At 43.1% G+C, this 17,508-nt stretch overlaps 2 long non-coding RNA genes across 2 annotated transcripts in view; both read left to right on the top strand.

The window, feature by feature from the left end:
- The window catches only part of LOC110350103 (uncharacterized), a 181,580-nt gene that overhangs the window by 39,922 nt on the left and 124,150 nt on the right, over window positions 1–17,508 (top strand). The gene's annotated exons all lie outside the window — the stretch shown is intronic.
- LOC147824518 (uncharacterized) overlaps window positions 1–17,508 on the top strand; it is a 119,754-nt gene that overhangs the window by 37,752 nt on the left and 64,494 nt on the right. The window lies entirely within an intron of this gene.

Genomic DNA, 17,508 nt, shown 5'->3' with positions numbered 1-17,508 from the left:
ATACCTGAGACAGGCTAAGTAAAGAGAGTTTTGTCATGGTTCAAGGCCCTGGAGGTTAAAGGCCAAGATTGAATGGACACTGAGTCTAAGAATGATAAAATGCCAATAGCGATGAGCATGTCCAGTGCCTCCACCTAGGCTTCTAAATACCATTTTCCATTAGGTGGAACCAGGACTCTTGGAAGAAATCACTAATTCCATGGTTGGTGAGGGAGGGTAGAAGATAAACTGAAGCATCTTGCTGTGCCTAAAAGTTATAAAGCAAACAATAATTGGGACATAGATCTAAATAGGCTTCTACTGGCCAAAGCAGAGATCATTTGAAAAACAATGAATAATGATTATAATTCATAGAATAAAATAGAAAATTATGGATACAAATAAATAAGTGAATATATTAAGTTTGATAAGAAATTATGTATTCACATAGTTTAAATAAATGCTTACTAATTGCAAATTATAAAAGTGTAACTTCACAGAGGAGGAACCTGGCAGATATCAGTCATGGTTTTCTAGCTCTTCAGTAGGATTCAATGAGAAGAGTAAAGAGTCACTTCTATGAAAGCCCTGGCAAAGGCATGAACTCTGAACCTACTAGTTAGGAAATATCAAATAAACCAAAACTGAGGGATATTCTACAAAATAATTGGTTTGTAATCTTAAAAAAGGTTGTGAAAACTAAGGAAAGATGGATGAATTATTTGACATATAAAGGAGACTAGTGACATGGGAAATGTCACACTTGCTTCTGGACTGACCCTTTCATTATGAAGATCATTACTGGGACCATTGGTGAAACCTGAATAGGGTATGAGGGTTAGATGCTATTAATGTGCTATTGTCGATGTACCCCATTTAGAGGTCATATTTGATTGTGTAGGAGGATGCACTTGCTTATAGGAAGCATACTACAGTATTAAGTTGTGATGACACTTCAGATTGGAAATTTACTCAACCAGAAAAAAAAAAGACAGGAGAGAGAGAGAGAGAGAGAGAGATTGATTCTTGATTCTTCCTTCCATACTTGAAATGTTTCAGTTTGTGGCTATTTCAAAAGGGTTAAAAGTTAAGAACATTAATTACTGTCTCATCTTGAAATCATATTGTTATGAACCCTGGATCTTACAATTCATCTCTTCCCCGCTTGTGTTCATTTCCCCTGTTTTATGGTTTATGGGGGGATCTGGGGAGGGAGAGAGAGGAAGGAGGAGGAGGAAGAGGACAAGGAGGAGAACGAGGAGGAGAAGGAGAAGAGTAGGAATCACAATCACAGTATTATGGGAGACTTTTAACTACTCATGTGATTTCTCTCTAGGACTCTGATTCCCCAACGCACCCAGTTTGGTAAGCCAGTGTCATTCTTGGGAGTATGTCTTGTCTCTTGGGTGTCTTGGGACAGAAATAAGGTTTAGAATATCCTCCAGCTTTCCCAGAAGGCCTTCTAAAGATGACAGTACAAAGATGAGTAAGATTTTTATAGCTTTACAATTCTCTTGGGAGAAGAGAGAGCAGGGCAGGGCACACTTGAAAGGGCCAACCAAAAAGGCAAAATGAGCTTTCTGGGTAGGATCAGACTTGCCTCATGCCTAATGTACAAAGCAAGCCCCTCTTCTTGCCAGAAAGATGCAGAGAGGAATGTGTATTGGTGGCAGGGAAGGGGTGTAGTACAGAGTAACAGGTGCAGTTGCCTGTGAAGTGTATGTCTGATCATGCCTGAATCATTTGGCATCATTGAAGTGCTTTCCCAAAGAGATCAATTCCTACATTTCCCAGGAAGGTCATGAGTTCATCCTGCATTCTCAGCTGCTCCATGAAGCCTGGCAGCACGTGACTGTCAATAATGAGCTGACCAGAGAGTGCTATCAGGACTTTCATGTTTGGCAACTGTCCACTCTGCATTCTTCATGCTACTTTATATTATCCTGCAACCATATAAATTATTCTGCCTTTAATTTCTGTGCCCCTGTAGTAGAAACTGTGCCCTGTTGAAAACCAGCTTTGCTGCTAAGGTTGTCTCAATGTTTCCAACCCTTAGCTTCTCCACCTAAAAAGTAGATCATTTTCAAATTGTTGGGATTTGTTGTTTGTTTGATTGCTTTGTTTTGTTTATGAGATGAGCCATTTTTGCAACTAAATTTTATGAGGAACACCAGTATACGTGACAAGAGAAAGTTGCTATTTCTATTTTAGAGAAAAATTATGGAAGAGGAAGAAGTGATCAAGGCATCAGCTGAGCAGGAGACCTTGGTGTCAAGGAATAACAAAGACCACCAGAGCTAAAGAATCTCAAAGCTGTGTTTGTTGACCTACCAGAGAAGGACACAACTGCCAATGAAGAAATTCTCTGAGTAGTTCTTTGGGACAAAAGTCTGCCCTTAAGAGTCAGATGGAGGGAAGGAAGGAGTCTTACACTGGTAATGCTAATTAAATACTGGAAGCCAGCACAGAGTTTCAGACAGAAGGAATCCATCAGTTTGTGCAAAGTTGGTTGAAGCAAGTCCTGCTGTTCATTAATGTCTTCAGTTAGGTCCATCCAGTTAAACTGATGGTGCCATCTCAGCTTCACCTGGTTAGAGCTGGTCATGTTCAAACACAACTCCCAGTTTTGATTCTCTTAGGCAAGTGCTGCTGTAAGTGGGAAAAGTTCCTATATAATGGAAATGTTACAAGTGGGCCAAATCTTTCTATGGAAAGCCATTTGAAATGACTCATGGAAAGAGGAAACTTGGCCCATATCCTTTAAAGAATGTAAATAGACACGAAGGAGAGGGGTCCCTCCCCTTGATACCTGGGATGTGGGCAGATGAGGGTCAGGTGAGAGGCACTGCTTCCCAGGGGTAACCAGGACCCTGCTACCCACAGCACTCTTGTGTTCCCTCTTCTCACCTCCACCCCCAGACAGGAAGTCTTGAGAGAGGTTCCCACACCTCCCAGACAGGCCACACAAAGGATGGGGTGGAGCCAGTGATTTGGCTTCTTTGTTCTGAAGGGAATGGGCAGTCTGCCCACAACTGAATCCTGGCAACATTTTGAACCTCTAAAAGAGAGAGCTAGGACCCAAATAAGGGTTGACACACAGATGGGGTCTGGTTACATTTTTACTGTATGTTATTTTACACAAAAGATAATGCAAAGCAATATTCTTTATATGTTTTATGTGAATACTCTAGAAACATTTCCTGTAGTACTCTTGATAACCCCACATATTTTTTTACCTGATATTTTTGTTTTGTTTCTTTTTTGAGAACAAATTCATCATTGTTTTCATTTTGAGGGGTATCAAATACTCATATAGGTAACAATTATTGACAGCTTGCCAATGTGTCAGATATTATGCTAAGCACTTTTCATGTTAAAAAATTCCCTCTAAATGCCCTAAGATTTGAACCTATTGCCTTCCCATTTCACAGATAAGTATTGCAAAATCTTTTGCTGTAAGATTCTTGACAGAATAAGTTTATGTTTATATTACTTAAAAATGCACCAATACCATGAAATAACACATTTTACCTATCTGATTTGCAAGGACCCAATCATTCAATGCTGTATATTTTATATTGGTAAAGAAGTGGAGATGCAGGCCATTTTGTGTATTTTTTTCCCCTTAAATTCTTTTATTGGTACATTTTAGGTATACAATACTTTTACATTTCTCATTGGGAACTCGTACCTTTACATGATGCATCTTGGTTCTTATTTTTTCCCCATTCCTAGCCCTCCTTTCACCCCCTCCACCCTTCCCTATTTACAAAGACTTTGTTTCCATTTTTCCATTTCTCATCATTTTTCCTATCCCTTCTTTCCTTTCCCCTACCCCTCCCACTTCTCTTACCCCTTTGGACCTTTTCTTCCTATTCTGCATTATCAATTATTCATTTTAATCATTGGTACATTTTAGGTATACAATAGAAAGGCATTAATCATTAGAAATTTGCACCTTTACATAATCTCCCTTGGTTCTTATTTTTCCCCCTTCCCCTGCCCTCCCTTCAATGCCTCCATCCCTCCTTCTTTACAAAGACTTTGTTTCCATTTTTTCATTTTCTCATATTAATTCCATTCCCTTCTTTCCTTTCCCCTACCCCTGCCACTTTCCCTTCCCTTTTGCCCCTTTTCTTCTTATTTCACATTATCCATTATACCTTTTAGTCCTTATTTACACTTTCAGTTTCTAACACTAGACAAACTATTCGGTATTTACACATGTGTCTTATTTATTTCACTTAAGAGTATTGCCTCAATGTGCATCCATTTAGCTATAAATGTCTCTAATTTCTCATTTTTTATGGCCAAGTAGTACTCCATTTTGTTAAAAAAAAACCTCACATTTTCTTTATCCAGTCTCCAGTTGATGGGCATTTGGGCTGTTTCCAAGTTTTAGCTATTACAAACTGCGCTGCTATGAACATGGGTGTGTGTATATCACTGTGGTATGATTCTTTTAATTCTTTGGGGAAGATCCCCAGCAGGGGAATAGCTAGGTCAAATGGGACTTCCAGTCCTAGTTCTTTGAGGTACCTCCATACTGATTTCCATAGTGGTTGCACCAGTCTACAATCCCACCAGCAGTAGAGCAGGGTTCCTCTTTCCCCACAGCCCCACCAGCATTTGTTATTGGTTGATTTCATGATAGCAGCCATTTTTTCTGGAGTGAGGTTTAATCCCAGTGTTGTTTTGATTTGCATCTCTCGAATGAACAGTGATTTTGAACATGTTTTTCATATGTTTATTTGCCATTTCTATGTCTTTGTGTGAGAAATGACTGTTCATTTCAGATGCCTATTTCTGGATTGTGTCTTTAAATTTAGGAGCTCTGATGTTTTAAAGTTCTTTATAGATTCTAGATAGTAGACCTTTGTCTGAGGAACAGCAGGTGAAGATTTTTTCCCCCATTGTGGGTTGTCTCTTCACCCTGCTGGTGGTTTCTCTTGCTGTGCAGAAGCTGTTTAATAAGAAGAGATCCCATTTTTTTATTGTTTCTGCTGGTTCATGGGAAACTGAGATTTTGTTCACAAAATCTTTTCCTACTCCAATGTCTTCAAGAGTTCTACGCAACCACTGTTCCAGCTGGTTCAGCATTTCTATTTAAATATTTAGATCTTTAATCCATTTCAATTTTAGTTTAGGGCATGACAAGAGATATAGGTCTAATTTGAATCTTTGGCAAGTTGAAACCCAATTTTTCCAGTACCATTTATTAAAGAGGCTATCTTTCCTCCAGTGAGTGTGTTTGGCTCCTTTATCAAAGATGAGATGGCTGAGTGTGTCTGGCATTGTTTCTGCATCTTCTAATCTGTTCCACTGGTCCTCAGGTCTATTTCTTTGCCAGTACCATGCTGTTTTTATCACAGTAGCTTTGTAGTATAGCTTCAAGTTGGGGATTATGATACTCCCTGCCATGTCTGTGTTACCTAGAATTGCTTTTGCTATTCTGGGTCTCTTCTTGTTCCAAATGATTTTTGGATTGTTTTCTCAAGGTCCATGAAGTATGCTGCTGGGATTTCAATTGGGATTGCATTGAATCTATACAGCAGTTTTGGAAGTATGGCCATTTTCGCTATGTTGATTCTTCCTACCCAGGAGCAAGTGATGTCTTTCCACTTTCCGATATTGTCTTCAATCCCCTTTTTTCAGAGTGCTATAGTTTTCAGAGAAGTGGTGTTTGATTTCTTTTGTTAGGTTGATTCCTAGGTATTTCAGTTTTTTTGGATGCTCTTGTGAAAGGAATTGTTTGCCCTATTTCTGTCTCAGTGAGTCTGTTGTTCATGTAGAAGAAAGCTATTGATTTTTGTGTGTTGACCTTGTTTCCAGCTACTGTACTGAATTTTCTTATTAAGTCTAGGAGACTTTTGGTGGCATTCTTGGGGTCTTCTATATAGAGTATCATGTCATCTGCAAATAATGACAATTTGACTTCTTCATTTCCTATCTTTATTCTTTTTATTGCTTTCTCTTTTCTAATTGCCATGGCTAATGTTTCCAAAACTATGTTGAACAAGAGTGGTTATAATGGACATCCTTGTATTGTTCCTGATTTTAGTGTGAAGGATTACAGTTTTTGACCATTCAGTATGATACTGACTGTTGGATTTCCATAGATGGCTTTTATCAGTTTGAGGTAGAGACCATCTATTCCAATTTTTTGTAGGATTTTTATCATAAATGCATGTTGGATTTTGTCAAATGCTTTTTCTGCATCTATGGAGATAATCATATGGTTTTTGTCCTTGGCTCTATTGATATTGTGTATTACATTGATTGATTTGTGTATGTTGAACCATCCCTGCATCCCTGGGATGAATCCCACTTGGTCAGGGTGTATGATCTTCTTGGTGATCTTCTGCATTCCATTTGCCATTATCTTACTAAGGATTTTTGCATCCATGTTCATTAGTGAGATTGGCCTATAGTTCTCTTTTTTCTTTGGGTCTTTCTCTGCTTTGGGAATCAAGGTGTTGCTTGCTTCCAGGAATGAATTCAGGAGTATTGCTTCCCTTTCAATTTCATTGAAGAGTTTAAACAGTAGTGGCAGTAGTTCCTCTCTAAATGTCTTACAGAATTCAGCCGTGAAGCCATCAGGACCTGGGCTTTTCTTAGTTGATAAGTTTTTAATTATGCTTTCAATTTTATTGGTTGATATTGGGTTGTTTAGAATGTTTAGGTCTTCTTTGTCCAACTTTGATAAGTCATATGTATCTAGGAATCTGTCCATTGCTTCTGTGTTTTCCATCTTATTGGCGAATAGGTTCTCAAAGTAAGTATTGATGATCCTCTGGATTTCTGCTGGGTCTGTTGTAATTTCACCCTTTTCATTCCTAATTGCATGGATTTGGGCCTTTTCTTCCCTTTATCTGATAATGTTAGCTAAGGTTTTGTCAATTTTGTTTAATCTTTCAAAGAACCAACTCTTGGCTTCATTAATTTTTTGTATCATTCTCTTAGTCTCCATTGAATTGATTTCTCCTCTGATCTTTATAATTTCCTCTCTTGTATGAGCTTTGGGGTTGTCCTGTTCTTCTTTTTCTAGAAGCTTGAGCTTCAACATCTGTCCCGGCCCGCGGGTAAGTCAACGGAGACCCTAGAGGGGGAGCGAGGATGAGAGGGGACAGGGGACACGAGAGATGGAGACAAGACAGGTTTCTGATCAAGTCTCGTTTATTGCGGAAGCTGCTACAACATATATACCGTAGGGCGAGAGGGGAGGAGCAAGAGGAGTGTACTGGGGCTACTTCCTTGTTGCCGGGTAGATCTGCAACAAGCCCGGGCATGTCTGTAGAAGGCACTCAAGAGTTCCAGAGGGGGGGGGCAGGGCCCCCTACAGGTCCTCCCTTTTAAAATTATTTTTTAGAAAAGCGTCAGGAGAGTCAAGCCTGCGGGGGCTGAGCCTGTCTTGGGTCAGAGCAACATACGTGTCTGCACCGTGCACCTTACCCGTCATCGGTTAACCAGAGAATCAAGGCTCTGGCACCTGTCTTAGGCGGCACACGAGGGCTCTCTCATTGCATGGCACGCTTGCCCAGTTGCCCGTCATTGGCTTGCCAGCCCACTCACCAGGCGGGGCGAGAATTTTACGCCGTGGCAGAGATGGAATCAGCCCATGTAGTGTATGTCCAGCCAACATCCTGACAGTAATTTATCGCTGATTTTGACGTACATCTTGGTCTCCACTATAGCTCCAGGGGAAATCACAACCTTACAAAATCAGAACTATCCGAAGACATTTTAGTTACTAAGATTAACATAGGTTAAAATACAAAGGGGAATACAAGGCTTTTAAATCATATCGGCCTGAACCTTTTATCTAAAAATCAAAGCGATTTCTACGTATAAGCATTGGTATCCATTGTATGCAGCAGCATGACAGTAACAGACAAACACATACAATTGCAATGGCAAGAAACAGTTGTTTTACCCATTGTAGGTTGGGTAGCCATGAGGTCAACCATTTAAACAGGTCTCCGCCATCCTCGTTGTGTACCTTATTAGCCAGGTCTTTTAACTGTTTTATTGTATCATCGATTTTTTCCCCATTGTCAGTCAAATTAAAACAACACATATTTTTTATTTTTTCACAGCCCTGGTGATGGAAGAGCAACAAGTAATCTATTGCTGCTCGATTATCCAAAATAGCTTGTCTTTGTTCCTGTAACTCTTGATTAATCAAAGCCAGGGCGGTGGAGGTGGCATTTAATCCTTTTACCACTTTACAGGCCAATTTTCGTACTGCCGCTTCCGCATGCACCCCGATGGACGGCATGGCAACGAAAGACCCTATCATGATTAACACTTCTGCATCTGTCAATAGACCCACATTATCATCACATCCTGGTGCGGTATACGGCGACCACCGTTTGATTCGATTAGGTACAACCAAATCAGTTCTGTTTGGTAATATCACAGCTAACCGACTCAAGCAACAACGAGTGTCACTCAGGTTGGCCGGAATGAAATTAAAAGTTTCCCTTTCACAAGTGTAAAACCAAATTGGCAAAGAGACATGGCAATTACTATACATAATTTCTTGTTCAACACGGCAGGACATGCTTTCCAATCGTTTAACTTGCAGACATTTAGTTGTACAATTTCTGTATACAGCACATTCGGTCTTATTAGACATAATTACCTTAGGTGAATATAATTTGACAGCATTCTTGGGCCTGCGACAAGTAGCAGATCCCCAATTGTAACTATCTGCATATGTGAGATTTTTTCCTGGAATATCTTTAAACAGAGTATAAGGCCGCAATGATTCCAATGGGGTACATACAGGAACGAGGCAACTTCCCAACACATAATGAAAGTTTACATCAGCACTTAGACAAAATTCAGATAAGTTGAGCGAGCCTGCCAACTGAATCCATATATTTTTCATGTGGTCTAACCCTTCTGAAGGCGACACCACCCATACCCTGGTCAGCAACATCAGGGGAACTAGGCATTTCCAGCTCATCCTATTCTTGTTTTCGGATCGTTCATTCAGCCAGATGTCCTTCATGAGTTCCCTTGTCATTGTGCGCCGGAGGTCCAAACTTTAAATGATGACGATGTTCCCTAAGATCACATGATATAAATTTCACTAAGGAGTCCCTTTGAGGAATTAAGACCAGAACAATATTTTCTGGGTGGCCACTTCTATATTCATCAAAGGGAGTTCCCATCTAAAGATCACTTTAATCTAGTAAATTCCAGTGATACCTTGATCCAAGAGAAAAGCATATCTTTAATAAAATAACATCATCAATGTAACAATGGGTGAATATCCCTTAAAGAGAAAAGAACATTTTGAGCTCAATTACACGAACACAAACAACAAATAATAGACAAACATGTAAGACGGTGTAGAACATCAGGGTGCACCCAAACATAACTAGATAAGCTGAATTATATCCTTGCTCATTTTAAATTGAAATTGCGGGCGCCATTGTTAACTGATCAGGATTGGACAACGTCAGGTCATCGGCATCATCAGCACGCCTATCAACTTGTTTTACTAGGCGTTCTGGGAGCCATCTGGCTGACTTCATTTCCTTGGAATAAATACACACCGATCCTCGGCCCCAGATAAGTACAGGATCGGGCCCGTGCCATGAGTGGTCCAGGGGGTCTTTCCACATCACTGAGGCAAATTGTCGTTGTGTCTCTGGTTGCCAGAAACGATTGGCTGCAGATAAACCTTTGGCATCCAAATTTAAGAAGTTAAGAATGAATAATGCATGTGATATCAGGTTTCTAGGAGACCCCTTGGTAGGATACCATTCCCCCTTTTTTATTTTGTCTAAAGTAATTTTGAGTGTGAGATTAGCCCTTTCTATAATGCCTTGTCCCTGAGGATTATATGGGATTCCCGTTATGCGTGTTATTTCAAATTGCTTGCAAAATTTGGAGAAGCCAGAGCTGATATAGCTGGGACCATTGTCTGTTTTAATTTGTTGTGGACAGCCAAGCACTGAGAAGGCAGTGAGGAGATGAGCAATGACGTGTTTAGTAGCTTCCCCAGACTGCAGGGTGGCAAATATGAATCCACTATAGGTATCAATGTTGACATGTATATATTTAAGATTTCCAAATTCAGGGTAATGCATGACATCCATTTGCCAGAGGGCATTTGGAATTAAGCCACGAGGATTAACTCCCAGATGAGGTGTAGGAAGGTGCAGAGTACACGTAGGGCAGGCTTTAACAATTTGTCTAGCTTGTTCTCTGGTAAGTTTATACATAAGGCGAAGCGTGTGAGCATTAAGATGATGGAATTGGTGTGCCTTCCGTGCCTGGTCAGTCGGAATGGGGGCATCAGTATTTATTGAGTAGGCAAAAGCCGGAGGTCTTGTGGCTAGGTCTGCTAAGCGGTTGCCCTCTGTGAGTGGGCCAGGTAGGTTAGAGTGGGCATGAAGGTGTCCAATGAAAAAGGATTTGGATCTTTTTCTGATTAGATCTTGTAATTGGAGGAAGAGACCACCAGTCTGAGAAGCAAGTTTGATCAGTCCACATGTTTCTAATAAGGGGACAGATTGAGCAATATAAGCACTATCAGTAAAAAGATTAAAAGCTCGGGCAGGGAATGCAGAAAAGACCGCTATGACTGCCTGTAGTTCTGTCAATTGGGCTGATGAATGAGCAGTATGGAATTGGACAATGTTATCGTCCCACACATAGGCAGCCATCCCGGTGGAAGAACCATCTGTAAAAATGGATAGGGCTTCTAGCAGAGGAGAACGAGAAGTGACCTTTGGGAAAATGAAGTCATGTCTGTTAGCAAAGTCAATGAGTTTGTTGGGAGGATAGTGATTGTCCAATAACCCTGAATAAGAAGCGAGAGCAATCGGCCAGGAATCGGTAGTCTGCATAAGCCAATCGATCTGATCTTTAGGGTAGGGTTGGATAATGACATCAGGTTCCTTTCCAAAGTACATCTTTCCATGGTCTCTGCCTAAAATAACCAGGTCTGCAACTGCAGCATAATAGGGATAAAAGACCCGCTTAGGGGAAACTGGGAGATGAACCCACAAAAGGGGGGCGGTTTGCCAAAAGACAGCAGTGGGAGAAAGGGAGGTTTTGCAGATGATATACTGTAAAGGAGAGTTATAATCTGTAAAAGTAATTGTTTGATTTTGGATGGCTTGTTCTACCGTGCTAATGGCTTTGCGCCTCTCGGCAGTGAGCTCCCGAGGTGAAGTGGGGTGGCTATCACCTTGTAGGGTATCATAGAGAGGCTTCAGGTCATGTTTAGTGAGCTTTAAATAGGGCATAAGCCAATTAATGTCTCCGAGCAGTTTTTGGAAGTCATTCAGAGTTTCAAGACCGTCCAGCCGTAAGGTAAGCTTTTGGGAGGAAATATGACATCCCTTCATCTGAAATCCGAGGTAACTGTAAGGGTCTTTTAGTTGAACCTTATCAGGGGCAATCTGGAGGCCACGAGATTCAAGGGCCCGCCGAAGGTCAGCATAACAAGCCAAAACCTCACTTCCCAATTGTCCCGCCACGAGGATATCATCCATGTAATGGATAATATACATTTGAGGCCAATTGTCTCGGGTGGATTGGAGTGCTGCGGCTACAAATGACTGGCACAGGGTGGAACTATTGGCCATGCCTTGGGGTAGCACTAGCCATTGAAAGCGCTGCATTGGGGCGCAGAAATTGGTGGCCGGGAGGCTAAATGCGAAGCGTTTTTGATCAGCAGGATGTAAGGGAATGGTGAAAAAGCAATCCTTTAAATCAATAATAACCTTATAATATCCAAGGGGGATGGCTACCAGTGAGGGAAGACCGGGTTGTAAAGCTCCCATGAGTACCATGGTTTTATTAACTGCTCTGAGATCTTGCAAGAGCCTCCATTTTCCCGACCGTTTTTTAATGACAAAAATGGGAGTATTCCAAGGGGAATGGCTAGGAATGATATGGCCAGCATGAAGCTGCTCCTGCACCAGCTGTTGAGCTGCTAATAACTTCTCCTTGGAGAGGGGCCACTGATCGACCCACACTGGATCATCCGAGAGCCAGGTGATCTTTTCAGCATGGACCGCAGGAGTGTCAGCGACCCCTATGGAAAATGGCCCAACCCTGCTCGAGGGGGCCGAGGGACAGGCTCAATGGGGTGAGTAAGGCTAGTAGGGTGTTTTCCCAGCCCTGTTCCTGGAATGTACCCATTTTTAAACATCTGCATAGTGACAATTTCATTGGGGCTGGAAATAATTATCCCCATTTGTGATAATAGGTCTCTCCCCCATAAATTAATGGGTAACCCTGAGATGATATAAGGTTGAATGGTGCCCTGATTACCATCTTGGTCCCTCCAGGTCAGATCTTTGGCACTTTGTTTAGGATTTTGACTCTGCCCTATACCCTTGAGATCGGTGAGGGTGTCCTTCAATGGCCACGCCTGAGGCCAATCCTCTCCCTTTATGATAGTTACATCGGCACCAGTGTCGACCAACCCAGAAAACTGTCTCCCATCTAACCACAAGGTCATGAGAGGCTTTCGTGCTGAAAGTACCTCCGACCAGTAGACATCAGATGAGCCGAAACCCTGACTACCTCGGGTGTCGTTAAGAGCCTTATGAGAAGTAGGGAGAAGGGGAAGGAGTAACAATTGAGCAAATCTTTGGCCTGATTGAATGGTATTAATAACTTTGGGGGAAGAAACCATAACTTTAATTTCCCCAGAGTAGTCACTATCAATCACTCCTGGGTAAACCAGCAGCCCATTCATGGTACTGCTGCTTCGGCCTATTACGAGGCCAAAGGTCTCCTTAGGTAAGGGTCCAAAGACTCCTGTAGCAAGGGCCTGAACTCCCATTTCTGGGGTCAATACTGTGTGGGTGGTGGCACTGAGGTCCAATCTGGCACTTCCTTTTGTGGCTCTGACGAGGTCTGAAATGGATTGCTGTTTATTGGAGCAAAATTGAGCGCCCCGTAAATTTGTTTGGAATTGGGGGCCCGGGGCTGGCCCCCTTTCCCGTTTCCCGAATTCGAACCCTGGAGAGGGGGGAGGGGTCGGCCCTGGGCATCAGTTTTGGATCGGCACTCACTCGCCCAATGCCTCCCCCGATTGCATCGGGGGCAGGGCCCTGGGGGCGGAGCGTTGGGGCCCTGCATTTTAGTGGTCGGGCATTCTCTAGCAAAATGGCCGGTGGCCCCACACCGGAAGCATTTATTGCCGACGTGGCGTTGTAGGAATTATTTGACTGTGAAGCCTTGCATGGCAGCTGCCATGGCAAGGCCCTGTTGGTAGGCGGCCCCAATCTCAGAGCAAAGGCGAATGTAGCCGGAAAGGTCAGTTTTCTTTTTATAGGGGCGGATAGCGGCCTGACAGGCGGCATTGGCGTTCTCAAAAGCAAGCTGTTTAACGAAATCCGTCCCTGTCTCCGCGCTCCCAAAAATCCGGCCTGCCGCCGTGAGAAGGCGGTGGACAAAGTCCGCAAACGGCTCGTCCGGCCCCTGCCGGATATTAGTGAGGGAGGCACTTACGTCTCCTTTGGAAGGGAATTTTCTCCAGGCCCTAGTGGCTGCGGTCTGAATCTGGGCATACAACCCCGCGTCAAATTGCATTTGTTGGTCGTTAGCGGCATAGGCCCATGTCAAGCACCCAACCATTCCCCGCCTGAGCATTGCGTCTAGCGGTCTCTCGACAATTCTCAACATACTCAGATTTCCATAATAAGTAGTCACCTCCTGTGAGGGTGGCACGGGCCAGGGTCTGCCAATCAATTGGGGTGAGCCAATTTTCTGCCACCGATTCTAAAATAGCCATGGTGTAAGGTGCAGTGGCCCCGTATTGAGCCGCAGCCATTTTCAGCTCTTTAATAACCTTGAAATCAAAGCCGCTATGGTGTCTCCATGCCTGACCCTGTGCGTCAACAGTCTCAGTGACAGGGAAGGCTTCCACAGGTTCAAGTTCTAGGGGTACCCTTGATCCGGATGGCACCCTGGGGGTCGCCCCTCTAATGGGGGGTCGTGGCTTATGGGTGTCCTCTCTAGGGACATTTTCATGAGCCTTGCCTGTTCTTAAGCCCTCAAGCTGGGTAATAAGTTCTTGATGTTCCTTTGCTAACCTTATCTGTTCTTTTAGAAAGTCTATTTTGTCCCGGAGTTCCTTTTGGGGATCAACAACAGGATAGGCCAAAGCGGGAGTGCTGGGGCCTGGATGGATATAAGGAGGGGGGCACCCAGAGCTGCCCCGCAATGCTTCCCCCGCAGACTAGTCAGTCCCGGAGTCCTTTTGGGGTGGATCTGGGGGCGGAGGCAGGCAGCGATAGGCTTGAAGGGAGGGATATAGGGGCGGAACCTCCTGCGAGGGTGGGGCTGCCTTAGAGGCAGTGACGGAGGAAGAGGAAGCGGGGGTCCGGCGAGGCTTTACCTTATAGGACTTGGCAGGGATCGCGGCCGTTTGGGATTGGTCCGAGGGAACGTTATGTCCGTCGGGGGCGGGATCATCATCACTGTCAAAGGACATCAAGTCCTCTTCCTCGTCTGGCGAGGAAGGCGTGGCCTTAACTGGCCTGGGTCCCGGCGCCATATTGGCGTCCCGGGGAACTGCGTCGGAGTCACCAGCGGGTGTCAGCTCCTCACCACTACGGAGGGCTACCTCCCCAACCTGTATAGCCTGAGCTACCAGTGGATCCCTCGCTTTTTGGGAAATAATATCATTAATCAAATTCCAATATGAGAACGCCGTGATCGGGACCTTTCCGGGCCCGCAAGTGGCATAATAATCCTGAAGAGCCTCCCCCACCTTTTTCCATCTCTTTTCGTCAATGGTTCCCTCAGCAGGGAACCAGGGACAGAGATCTTTAATATAATCAAAAAATTTCAGCAATTGTTTGACTGTAACCTTTACCCCTCGTGCCTGTAATGTCTTCTTGAGACCTTGCACAAACAATTCATGCTGACTAATGCCCTGTCCCATAATCGCTGCTCAACTTACCGAGGTGCAAAAAGACGGCAGGTCCACGTCAATCGCAAGCCTCTTCTGTGTCGAGTATGCTCTTTGTTCCTCAATCTTAATCTTAGGGCCCCTGAGCAGCGTCCTTCACTGGATCCCCCGTTCTCTGGCCCCACGTTGGGCGCCACTTGTCCCGGCCCGCGGGTAAGTCAACGGAGACCCTAGAGGGGGAGCGAGGGTGAGAGGGGACAGGGGACACGAGAGATGGAGACAAGACAGGTTTCTGATCAAGTCTCGTTTATTGCGGAAGCTGCTATAACATATATACCGTAGGGCGAGAGGGGAGGAGCAAGAGGAGTGTACTGGGGCTACTTCCTTGTTGCCGGGTAGATCTGCAACAAGCCCGGGCATGTCCGTAGAAGGCACTCAAGAGTTCCAGCGGGGGGGGCAGGGCCCCCTACAAACATCAGGTTGTTTAATTGGGCTCGCTCTGATTTCCTAATATGAGTATTTACTGCTATGAATTTTCCTTGCAAGACTGTTTCCATTTTGTCCCATAGATTCCAATATGTTGTGTTGTCATTGCCATTTAATTGAAGGACCTGTCTGATTTCTTCTTTAATTTCCTCTGTGACCCATTGGTTATTCAGAAGTGTGTTGTTCAATTTCCATGTGTTTACAAAATTATTGGAGTTTCTTTTGGTATGAGTCTCCAATTTCATCACACTGTGATCTGATAATATACAAGGGATAACTTCAATTCCTTTGCACTTACTTAAACATGTTGTATGTGTGAGTATGTGGTCTATTTTGGAGAATGACCCATTTGCAGCTGAAAAGAATGTGTATTCTGATTCTGTGGTGTGGAACCTTCTGTAAACATCTGTTAAGTTCATTTGTTCAAGAGTTTGATTGAGATTTAGTATTTCATTGCTTATTTTTTGTCTAGTTGATCTATCTATTTGTGACAGTGGGGTATTGAGGTCCTCCACTAATATTGTCTTAGTGCATATATGACTTTCCATGGCTGTTAGTATTTGTTTTATATAGTTGGGTGCACTAGTGTTTGGTGTATAGATATTTATGATTGCCATCTCTTCCTGTTGGATTGTTCCCTTTACAAGGATGTAGTGTCCTTCTTTGTATCTCTTAATCAGTTTTGGTTCGAAATCTACTTGATCTGCCAAAAGGATAGCTACTCCTGCTTTTTTGTGTGTTCCTGTCACATGGAGTATTGTTTTCCACCCTTTACCTTTCAGTCTATGAGTTTCCTTTTGAATTAAGTGTGTTTCTTGTATGCAACATATTGTTGGATTTTGCTTCTTGACCCATTCTGCCAGTCTATTTCTTTTGATTGGTGAATTGAGACCATTAACATTGATGGTTATAAGTGATACATATTGACTTATCATTGCCATGACTTTTTCTTTTTGTTGAATTCTCCCCCTTTACATTTAATTTCTTGTCACCCCTGATGGATTCATTCTGCTTTGCTTCCTGGGGTTTTGATCCTCATCGTCCTTTCCTAGGATATTGTCTAAAATATTTTGGAGTGCTGGTTTGGTATTCATGAAGTTCTTAAGGTGCTCTTTGTTATGAAAGTGTCTCATTTCTCCATCAATTTTGAAAGATAGTTTTTCAGGGTACATCAATCTGCGTTGGAGATTGTTTTCCTTTAGGCCTTGGAATACATCACTCCAAGTTCTTCTTGCCTTGAGGGTTTGGGTTGAGAAGTCTGCTGTGATTCTGATGGTCTTTCCTTTGTATATGATTTGTTTCTTTTCTCTAACTGCTTGTAGAACTTTGTTCTTCTGTGGGGTTTCTGGAATCTTAACAATTATATACCTATGTGTAGATTTTTTTTTGATCAAAGCTATTTGGAGTCCTGTATGCCTCACTTATCTGTATGTCAAGTTCTCTTCTCCTGCTTGGGAAGTTTTCTGTCATCACTTCTTTATGAACAGTTTTTTTAAGTCATCTGAACTCTCTCTTGTTTCTTCATTGACTCCAGTCAGTCTTATGTTATTCTTCTTTGCATCATCTAGCAGCTGCTGGATTGATTTCTCATGGTCCCTAACTATTTTGAAGCAATTTTTCTTTTCCTAGTCACTAATTGCAATGTTATCTTCTATATCTGAAATTCTGTCCTCACATTTTCTCCTTCTGCTGTGTAGACTTTCAGTGGAGTTGTTTTTATCTCCTGGAAATCTGTTTGCATCTGTTTTGTGGATTCCATTTGTTTCCTATGTTGGGATTCCATCATGTTCCTCAGCTCCTCTTTAGATTTATTAATCATGTCTTGCACTATGGGCACAATCTCTGCTGTTATCTGAGAAATTATTTCTGATTTCATTTTTTCCAGATCCTCTTTTCTTGCCAGTTCAGGGAGTCCAGGTGGTTGAGTATCAGAGTGTTCTATCTCATTTCCCTTTGGAGTTGCTGTAGGTGATCCAGAAGTTTGGTTTTGAGACTTGTTTATGTGTCTTCTCATTTCAACGGGGGGGTGTGGGGTGGTGGTGCTGGTGCTGGTGCTGTTGGGGCCTGTGCGGCTCACCTCCTCTGAGCTGGGAGTGGTGGAACATCAGCCTGGAAGCCCCTTCCTCTGGGCTCTGAGTGTTGGAATGCTG

This window comes from Heterocephalus glaber, unplaced genomic scaffold (assembly GCF_053883595.1).
Source record: "Heterocephalus glaber isolate CG9 unplaced genomic scaffold, H.glaber_assembly_v1.0 deba00001538, whole genome shotgun sequence".
Lineage (NCBI taxonomy): Eukaryota > Metazoa > Chordata > Mammalia > Rodentia > Bathyergidae > Heterocephalus > Heterocephalus glaber.
The sequence above is the reverse complement of the archived record's forward strand: the minus strand, read 5'-3'. Positions and strand labels throughout refer to the sequence as shown.